The sequence below is a fragment of the Lampetra planeri genome, chromosome 50, assembly GCF_965212315.1.
Source record: "Lampetra planeri chromosome 50, kcLamPlan1.2.h2, whole genome shotgun sequence".
Taxonomy (NCBI): Eukaryota; Metazoa; Chordata; class Hyperoartia; order Petromyzontiformes; family Petromyzontidae; genus Lampetra; species Lampetra planeri.
In genome coordinates this window covers 763,091-772,820 of record NC_136156.1, presented here as the reverse complement: position 1 = coordinate 772,820, position 9,730 = coordinate 763,091, and the positions used below count along the sequence as shown (strand labels likewise).

At 47.7% G+C, this 9,730-nt stretch overlaps 1 long non-coding RNA gene across 1 annotated transcript; it reads left to right on the top strand.

Moving 5' to 3' along the window:
• Nucleotides 1–5,680: 5,680 nt before the first annotated feature.
• Nucleotides 5,681–8,022, top strand: LOC144734101 (uncharacterized). Its single transcript, XR_013588476.1, has 2 exons — nucleotides 5,681–6,028; nucleotides 7,907–8,022. It is a non-coding gene; the product is annotated as an uncharacterized LOC144734101 (long non-coding RNA).
• The last annotated feature ends 1,708 nt before the right edge of the window (nucleotides 8,023–9,730 follow it).

Here is a 9,730-nt window from a genome sequence, read left to right as displayed (position 1 = left end):
AAGCAAATAGCAATCCTTGCAAAAGCAAGCGCTGCATCGCATGAGAAATGGAACATTTTACACAAACACAAATCAACGTTGAATTAAAGATTCCCTGTCGCGACGTCACAGCGTGCTCTGTGACGTAGCTGACTCTGTTCCCGGGCTCAGACCTCGTGAGCTCTGACGTCACAGCCAAGCTCTCGACGCATTGAAATCACCGCGTGCTCTCTGCACCGACGTCGTGAGCATCCTTATCTGTGTGATGATTGCAACTCACTACTCTACGGGACGTCTGGTAAAAAAAGCAACCAGCAAGCTGCAGCGTGTACTAAATACTCTGACACGTGTCGTGACGGGTACTGCAAGAGCCGACCGTGCTGGCTGAACTTCATTGCCCTCCGGTTGCCGAACATTGCAAGCTCGCGCTCGTTACACACAACGGACTTGCCACAAATGAACCACAGTGCCTTGTTGATCTCGTCAAGGGGCATCGTGAACCATCGTCACGAGAACTCCGCTCATCCTCGCAGCAGCAGCAGCGGCTTGTGGCTCAGCCATCGAACAAAGGCGGTGGTCACCGCATCTTCATCGCGCGCTTTCAGATGCGCTGCTGCGGCCGTCTGGAACGCTCTTCCTTCCGATATGAGAAAGCCACTGGAGCTATGCACTTTTAAATCGAGTTTGAAAACTAATTTCTTTAGAACTGCTTTGTTGTGTTTAGTTTGTTGGCTATCAACAACAAGGCAACTCCTATGACTAATTGGGAATGGGACGCAAGCGTAGGATTGATCACCCTGTCGCTGGCCGCCTTTGGGGAGGGTGTATAGTATGAAAGGCCGAAACACCCTAGGATCCAAAGGTTCACTACTGACGATGCGCTCCCCAAATTTCACCAGGCTCACTGTTCATGAACTCTTGGAAGTGCTTGCACAAAGGATAGTAACATCTCATCCTGTGTTCTTTGGAATCTTCCCCGCACCTCCAATTAGCACGGTTGGCTACGTACGGTGCGAAAGAAGTTCAACATACAGATGTCGAAAGCTAAGTCGAATTTTGAACCTGGGTTATTGTTTTGCTGGGCTAACCACCTTACCCCATAAGAAGTGATTGGCTGCTGCGAGGCTACGCTATCTATAAAGGCAGGGCGTCAGTATACAGTACATCTCGATATGGCTGTAGCTATACTGGCAGGAACCTCCTGGTTACACCAGCCCACAGGGGATTATTGTGTCCGTCCGTCGTGCAGGGAGGGGCTGGGTGGGGAGGGAGGGGCTGGGTGGGGAGGGGAGGGTGGGGAGGGGCTGGGTGGGGAGGGGAGGGGCTGGGTGGGGAGGGGCTGGGTGGGAAGGGTGGGGAGGGGCTGGGTGGGGAGGGTGGGGTTGGGTGGGGTGGGGCTGGTTGGGGAGGGGCTGGTCACCCCGTGGTACCCTTATAAAACTCAACGTTTAACCTACTCACGCCGGCTTGTGCCCACCCTCACAGTCGGGCATATTTGCGGAATACACCACGCCGCCATTGACCCTGGCCATTGACCGAGCAACCCAACGTTCCTACCAGCTCCCTCCGCAGAAATGTGTTTGGTAGCCACATGCTATTACCCAAAACATTCAGTGAGAAATTAATCCCTTGGCAAAAGGTAGTTCAGCAAAAACAACTGTTGTACTGTAGTTCTATGCTCCAATGTATTAGTGCTGGATACATTTAAAAATATGATTTGTAACTTTGATCCTTACCCATAAATCGATAGTTTAATTTCGATGTACAATTTTATTGAGAGACTATGTGTTGTCTTGGTGTGGTCGGGGACTGTTATAGCTAGTTTTACTGCCTTTCCGAAGCTTGGGAATTGATGTACAGTACTTATGAAATTTTAACTTATATGCTGTTTTATTTAAGGGGTGCCACTGTGGCGTTATGTTATCTTCCTTGCCTGGTATGCCGTCGTGGGTTCGATCCCGACATTGACACCTGTGTATTTGGTGTTTGCGCGTTCTCCTCGTGGTCGCGTGGATTTTTCTCCGGGTCCTCCGGTATTTTCCCTCCACATTTATAAATATGTGTTTAGAGTATTTGGTTGATATAAATTTCCACATTAGCCACTTCGTCGAGCTGTCATTTGTGAGCATAGTCGCTTCTGAAAAAGAAGATAATAGATCAGTCGGCTTAACCTGGTAAAATAAAATAGATTTTCTTACCCTTCCTATATGTACGTTGTACTCGTATCGTATTTTTGTACAAATGTAGTGACATAGAGCCGACTGCTGGCCAGCAGCAGCAACTGCAGGTGGACATTTAGCGCATACGCCGTTGAGCACATACACGGTGTGTGTACTGGCAGGGCGAAGGAACTGGGGCAAGGGTCACGGTAGACCTCATAGGGAGGCCCCTGGAACCCTCTGGTGGGTTCGAGAAGGGAGGCACGGTCAGGGCGGAGCCGGGCCACGCCGAGGAGAATAAAAGCAGCGGAGAGCGAGAGCTCCAGGCTGCCGGTTCTGGGTATGGACTTGTCTCGTCGTCGCTGTCGCCTGTGCCCGATCATTGCGGACAGTGGTTGGCTGTCTCGGTTGGCGCCGTCGGAGCAACGCGTTCAGGGTCGTGTCTGGGCCGGGCTGTAAGGCAGCGTGGTCGTGAGAAAGGAGGCCGGAGTTGATGGTGTGAACAAGATAATAAAGAGAGACGGTGCCTCCTGCAACTACCTCGTCTCCGACTGAGCGTGTGCGCGCACACCACACGCACACAGACGCCTCGAGGAAGGAGGACACTACACATGTGAAAAAGAGCTTCATAGCTCATCGGATTCCTCCAGTATGAATAAATAAATATTCTGAATCTAATATACAGTATATGCGCCCTGCCTTCAACCCTCACTGACCAGTGTGGTGAAGTATGGTCAAATTAACGCCGCCCCCCCACACAACCCACACTTGCTTGTGGGAAGGCCCTCATCCAGCAGTATCAGAATATTTATACTGGAGAAATCCGATGAGCTATAAAGCTCTTTTTTCACAAATGTCAGGGCAGGTCAGAACGTTACAACAACACACAATACAAAACACGATAGGAGTGCAAAGAATAGGAAAGGTAAACAAATCACTTACAAAAATATTTTTTACCAGGTAAGGCCCACTGAACTATATCGCTTCTTTTTCAGAAGCGACCTGGCCACAAATGATAGCTCAAAGAAGTGGCTTATCACGTGGAAATTTATAGCAGCAAAATAATCTAAATAATCTAGACGCATGTTTCTAAATGTGGAGGTTAAAAACCCGGAGGACCCGGAGAAAAAAAATCCAGGCGATCGTCCATGATACACAGTTCAGGTGTAAGGACGGGTTTCAACCCATGCACTTAACCTTAAACAATGCAAGTTCAATCCCGATGAAACTTGGAGAGCTGAATGGAGTTCAAAAGAACTCACAAACACCTTGTTGTGAAAGACTCAACGCAGAACATCCCTGGGTTTGTTTTTCCAAGAAGCACATGGTCACAATACTTTATACTGGTAGGAACCCACTGGTTCCACCAGCCCACAGGGGATTATTGTGTCCGTCCGTCGTGTAGGGAGGGGCTGGGTGGGGAGGGAGGGGCTGGGTGGGGAGGGTGGGGAGGGGCTGGGTGGGGAGGGTGGGGTGGGGCTGGGTGGGGAGGGGAGGGTGGGGAGGGGCTGGGTGGGGAGGGTGGGGAGGGGCTGGGTGGGGAGGATGGGGAGGGGCTGGGTGGGGAGGGTGGGGCTGGGTGGGGGGTGAGAGGGGTGGGGCTGGGTGGGGAGGGGCTGGTTACCCCGTGGTGCCCTTATAAAACTCAACGTTTAACCTACTCACGCCGGCTTGTGCCCGCCCTCACAGTCGGGGCATATTTGTGGAATACACCACGCCGCCGTTGACCTTGGCCATTGACCGAGCAACCCAACGTTCCTTACCAGCTCCCTCCACAGGAATGTGTTGGTTGTTACATCATATTTACCGGGCACTAGTCTATTTTGCCGAGTTAATTGCATCCCTAGCGTTTGGCATTGCTGCTGCATTGGGGTTGATAATTGGGTTTTTACCCTTCTATCTGGCAATAAAACTGACACCTTTTTACAAGGAGTCATGTTTGCATAGACCGCAATACCTGCAGTCATAATACAAACAAAAGACATAACTCTGATAATGTGCACTGTCCTTGAAGTTGATTGGTCCACACCCGAGACAGCTTTCCTTAGAGCCTAGTCTCACATGGGTTGGACCAGATGACGCCAAAAGGCGCACAACTCAAAGACAATGCACCATCAGAGTATGAGAGCTCGGGGCAAGCATCTACACTATGGGAACCTCATTTGTCAGTAAAAATATGATAATTGGTTTTTTACCCTTCTATCTGGCAACAAAACTGACACCTTTTTACAAGGAGTCATGTTTGCATAGACCGCAATACCTGCAGTCATAATACAAACAAAAGACATAACTCTGATAATGTGCACTGTCCTTGAAGTTGATTGGTCCACACCCGAGACAGCTTTCCTTAGAGCCTAGTCTCACATGGGTTGGACCAGATGACGCCAAAAGGCGCACAACTCAAAGACAATGCACCATCAGAGTAGGAGAGCTCGGGGAAAGCATCTACACCGCAATACCTGCAGTCATAAGGAAAGCTGTCTCGGGTGTGGACCAATCAACTTCAAGGACAGTGCACATTATCAGAGTTATGTCTTTTGTTTGTATTATAACTGCAGGTATTGCGGTCTATGCAAACATGACTCCTTGTAAAAAGGTGTCAGTTTTGTTGCCAGATAGAAGGGTAAAAACCCAATTATCATATTTTTACTGGCAAATGAGGTTCCCATAGTGCATTGGGGTTGTTGGCTTCATTTGTACTGTTGCTGCCTTGTTGTAGCTCCCCCCCCCCCCCGTGCATCCCCAGCCCTCTCAGCCCCGCCCACTTCTCCCCTCCCTTGCCCCTCCCCCCCTCTCATCTATATAACCTCTTACCACGGCATCTCTCTCCCACTTCAGAAAACATTTTATTGCTGTGGTTTTCCCACCTGATGATGATTGCTTGTGTTGCGATCGAAACGTCGTGATTTAATTTATTTAATACCCACGTGACTTTACCGAAAGAACCAAAGAGTAAGCACATGGTCCACCCTAAAACGCATCCACTGCACAAACCGTGACAACAGATGCGGATACCTGATGCACAAATGTAAAATGAAACTCTCCAGTATAATACAGGTTTTTGGGGGGTTAGATCGCGTAAATATAAATGTGTCGTTAAACCCGCCACCACCCGACACAGCCAATTAGTAAGGTTTGTTACCCGTACCCTACGCCGGGTACGGGTAGGGTACGGGTACGGCCGGGTACGGGTACCCGTTTGCAACCCTGGTGCGGCCGAGTACGGGTACGGGTAAGGAATCAAGCCCCGTTTGCGACCTCTGTGCTGTGGGCCCCCCTGGGTTTGGCCACTGAACGCGACTCCACAGTGCTTCTACACCAGCAAGAGCCGTACGTTGAGATGAAGCACTTAGGCGCAAATTTGCTACAACGGATAAGCATAGCGCTCCGATTTCCGCGCCACCGATTGGCCAACTGATCTCGCAGCGACCAATAGGCTGGCAGCACGGCGACCACTCCTGCGCGCCTCGTCCAATCGGAGAGGCGGACGACCGATGGCCGCGTAAGCGCGCTGGGAAATGTGACGGCGCCAGACTCTTTATTTAATGGCAACAGTGAGTGGCAAAGTTGGGACGCGAAGGAACGGGGATTGTGGTGACATTATTATTGTTGTTGTTGATTTATCTCACGGTTAAAAACTAAAAACGGCGTCCAGATTAAGGACATTTAAAGGGAATGAATTTCGCGCGAGCTCCGGCGGGCGATGCGAATTGTTTGGGAGCGAAAGAGCGGCCGCTGGTTACAATGTAACGGGAGGGTCATCGTCATGGCTACGAAGCCATCATTCATTGTTATGGATAACAACAATAACAACTTGCCACAGCAATAACTACAAAGGATTTCAAGTCTAACACAATTTAGCTGGCGGCTAGCGTGGAGACCGTTCAAAGGTGACTACTATGTGTTCGCTTTACTTTTGTTCAACTCCTTTGTATCCACCACCCTCTTGGCATTCGTCATTGTATTGTCCACCATTGTATAATCCACCATTGCATTATCCACCATTGCATTATCCACCATTGCATTATCCACCATTGCATCATCCACCATTGCATTGTCCACCATTGTATTATCCACCATTGCATTATCCACCATTGTATTATCCACCATTGTATTATCCACCATTGTATAATCCACCATTGCATTATCCACCATTGCATTATCCACCATTGTATTATCCACCATTGTATTATCCACCATTGTATAATCCACCATTGCATTATCCACCATTGCATTATCCACCATTGCATTATCCACCATTGCATTATCGACCATTGTATTATCCACCATTGCATTATCCACCATTGCATTGTCCACCATTGTATTATCCACCATTGTATAATCCACCATTGCATTATCCACCATTGCATTATCCACCATTGCATTATCGACCATTGTATTATCCACCATTGCATTATCCACCATTGCATTGTCCACCATTGTATTATCCACCATTGCATTATCCACCATTGTATTGTCCACCATTGTATTATCCACCATTGTATTGTCCACCACATATCTGCCACTCCATTATTCCATCATTCTCCACCGACTGCCGGATGCCGTGGTCCGTGTCAAGCTGAGCGCACTGCCACCCAGGGCAACGCTTCTTGACTTGCAAGCCGCAGCTGAGACGATGTTACTCAAATACCCTCCCCACCCCTCTTATTGACACCCGTGCGGTGGCTACCGTGGAAGAGTAGGCCAAATACACTCGAGGCCCTTCCACTTGTCAGTGGTGTGAGAGACTTTACCGAAAGAACCAAAGAGTATGGATTCCTACAGTCACGAACGCTTCAATCAAGATTGAAAATTCAAGGTTTCACCTTTACCACCATGTTATCTGCCATAATTATAACCCGTACCATTTACACGGAGGTCTTTGTACTCTCATCGTTTTGATGGCCGATGGATTTGACTGATCAACTGAGTGGCAGCCCCAAAGAAGAGAACAAACCCCCGAGGCGATGACCAACTATGATGGATGTGGAGGGATGAGATAGATTTTGTTGTAGCAGATGACGGAGGCTTAGACAGGTCTTCGTTCACCAATGGATAGATCATAGTACTGAAATGCCCCTAATGTGCATACATTATCAGAGTTATGTTTTGTTGCCAGATAGAAGGGTAGAAAATTTTTTTTATTTTTTTTACTAGCAAATGAGGTTCCAATGGTGTAAATCACTTCGTCTGTTTTATCCTCAAAAAATAAATATTGTAACTAAATTTTTACACACTTCCCAATGTGCTATCGACTGCAAACTTGGTATAGGTATGTCATACTGATGACAACACGATATTCTATCATAAAAAAATCCAAAACATATATTTTAAAACTTTTTACACGCTTTTATTTAACTTACTGTATCTGTTGTATCCAAAAATCTTGTATCTCAATTTCAATCGTATTCCCAATGTCGTATTGACTGCAAACTTCGTATAGCTATGTCATACTGATGACAATACTATATTCTATCATAAAAATAAAATATATTTTTAAACAATCTTTGTAACGGCTCTAATTGTCCACACTCAACTGACGTTGCCTGTAAATCACCACGATCCCTTACATCACGACAAGCCTCGGGGAGCCATGCCCAGGGGCGGGGGATGTGGAAGGAGGGGAGGGGCGATGGGGGAAGGGGGCATGGGTAGGGGCAGCTCGGACAGTACATTTCATTAAAGCGTGTTTTTTAAAAAAGTATTTGTAAATCTTTTTTGTCTGCAAATATAACTTGTGTGTTGCCTCCTCGCTTTGCCCACTCTAGGTTCATGGCCATGGCTGGGAGTGTGAGCGGAGCGTCCAGAGCGAAAGGGGCCTGGCAGGGCACCCCCCCATCGCAATCTGAGGAGTGCAGTCCGGGCACCTGGTCAGAACGCTGGTCTGGATCTCGAACACCCGATCGTTTGTCCGTCACACCCAGCCACTACAACGTCAGCACGCCCATCATTGTCCTCCCCAGACGTAAGAATAGTCTTCGTGTGGCTGATGTAGAACAACAACAACAACGATAATTTTACATTGAATGTCGTTTGTGAAGGATGTGCTGCTAGGGCCCTCGTCGTTTTGAGAAAGTGCTCTTACCAATGAAATTGAGTCAACCTGAAGCAACTATGACCAAATCAGCTGAAATTCACCCGATCTCATCAGATATCGTAAGCCAAGCAGGCTTGGAGCCTGGTTAGTGTTTTGATGGGCTACCACTATGCCCCATCAGGAGTTATTGGCTGCTGTGAGGCTACATTGTCTGTAAAAGCAGGGCGTCATCCAGGCCGGTGTCTGAGTCCTTTTTCAGGATGGGTCTGAGCCGGATAAATGTGTCAAGCAAGAGCAGCAGAGGTTATTGCTGTGATGATGCCTCCGTAAATGTGAATCAACAATTGAGTCGTTATATTTTGCATGGTCTGTTCTGGGTCACCACAGTTGAATGCCGGAGAGTTTAAAATTTTACATTCACGTATCAAGTTTCCGCGTCTGCTGTAGTCTGTGCAGATGCGGTTTAGGGTTGTGCCCATAAGCTTTGCAGAAGGTCGAAGCCAGGGATTTTCTGAGTCAGGTCTTTGACGAGGTATAGGAATTGTGTCGGTTATGCATGTCCACACTGGCAGCAGTCAAACTAAATCATGGCCAACCAGTAGTGCGTTTGCCTCTTGTCGCAGTGGTTCGCGGTCTGAGCCCAAAGGCTGTCCCGGTTAATACTTTGGGTGTATTAATCATAGATATAGGTGCTGCCTGCTTCACGGTGGACGTTAAAGATCCTGCGACATTCACAAAAAGAGTAGGCCATGTGTGCTGGCATCATGATCCAAATTGAGTACATTACTTGCTTAATTTGGACAAGCCACATAGCAACATTGCCCACTACTGGCAGACGGATACCTATTGCAGGCCAGTGCTGTCTTCACCATTTGCCACACAGGGACAGCTGCCACTGAGGGTCCCCCTTATCTAGACTGTCAAAGGGGACCTGGAGATGTATTGCAAGGAGGTGCACTATACATATTAAGTTATAAGGATGCATGTGTAAGCTTGGTCATGTCAGCTGTATTCAGGTAGGTACTAAGACAGTATTTGTCTCTTTAACCTGTTTTAACTTTTGCGGTTCAAAATGAGTAAATTAAGATATATTTCATGGACAGCGTTCTTCCACGGTGAGTTATGCATATGACACTGTCCCAAGTCTCCTTGATAGTAGAACATTAATAGACATCACTTCAATATTTTCTTGTTTTCTTCAAATTACAGGGGCACCATTGCCATATCATGTACTTTGTAAACTGAACATTGTGGTCCACGTCAATGTAAGGTAAAGGTGCAACATTCTGATTGCTTGGTCCGATCACTGCTGGCGGAAGGGCCTGCACTAGAGGGAGCTCTAGAGCACCCCTCTAGAGGGTATTTTGGCCGACTCTTCAAAGCTGGTGTGAGTACTTTATACTTCACCACATGTGGTCTATTCATAAACTAACTCCGGTGTGCCTATTTTTTTGCTGGGTGAACAGAGGCAGGGAGATTTAAGAAACTGACAACTATGTTTTCAACTGCTGCGCCAGGCGATTACAATTAAAATAAGACCTCGGTAAGTCTGCAC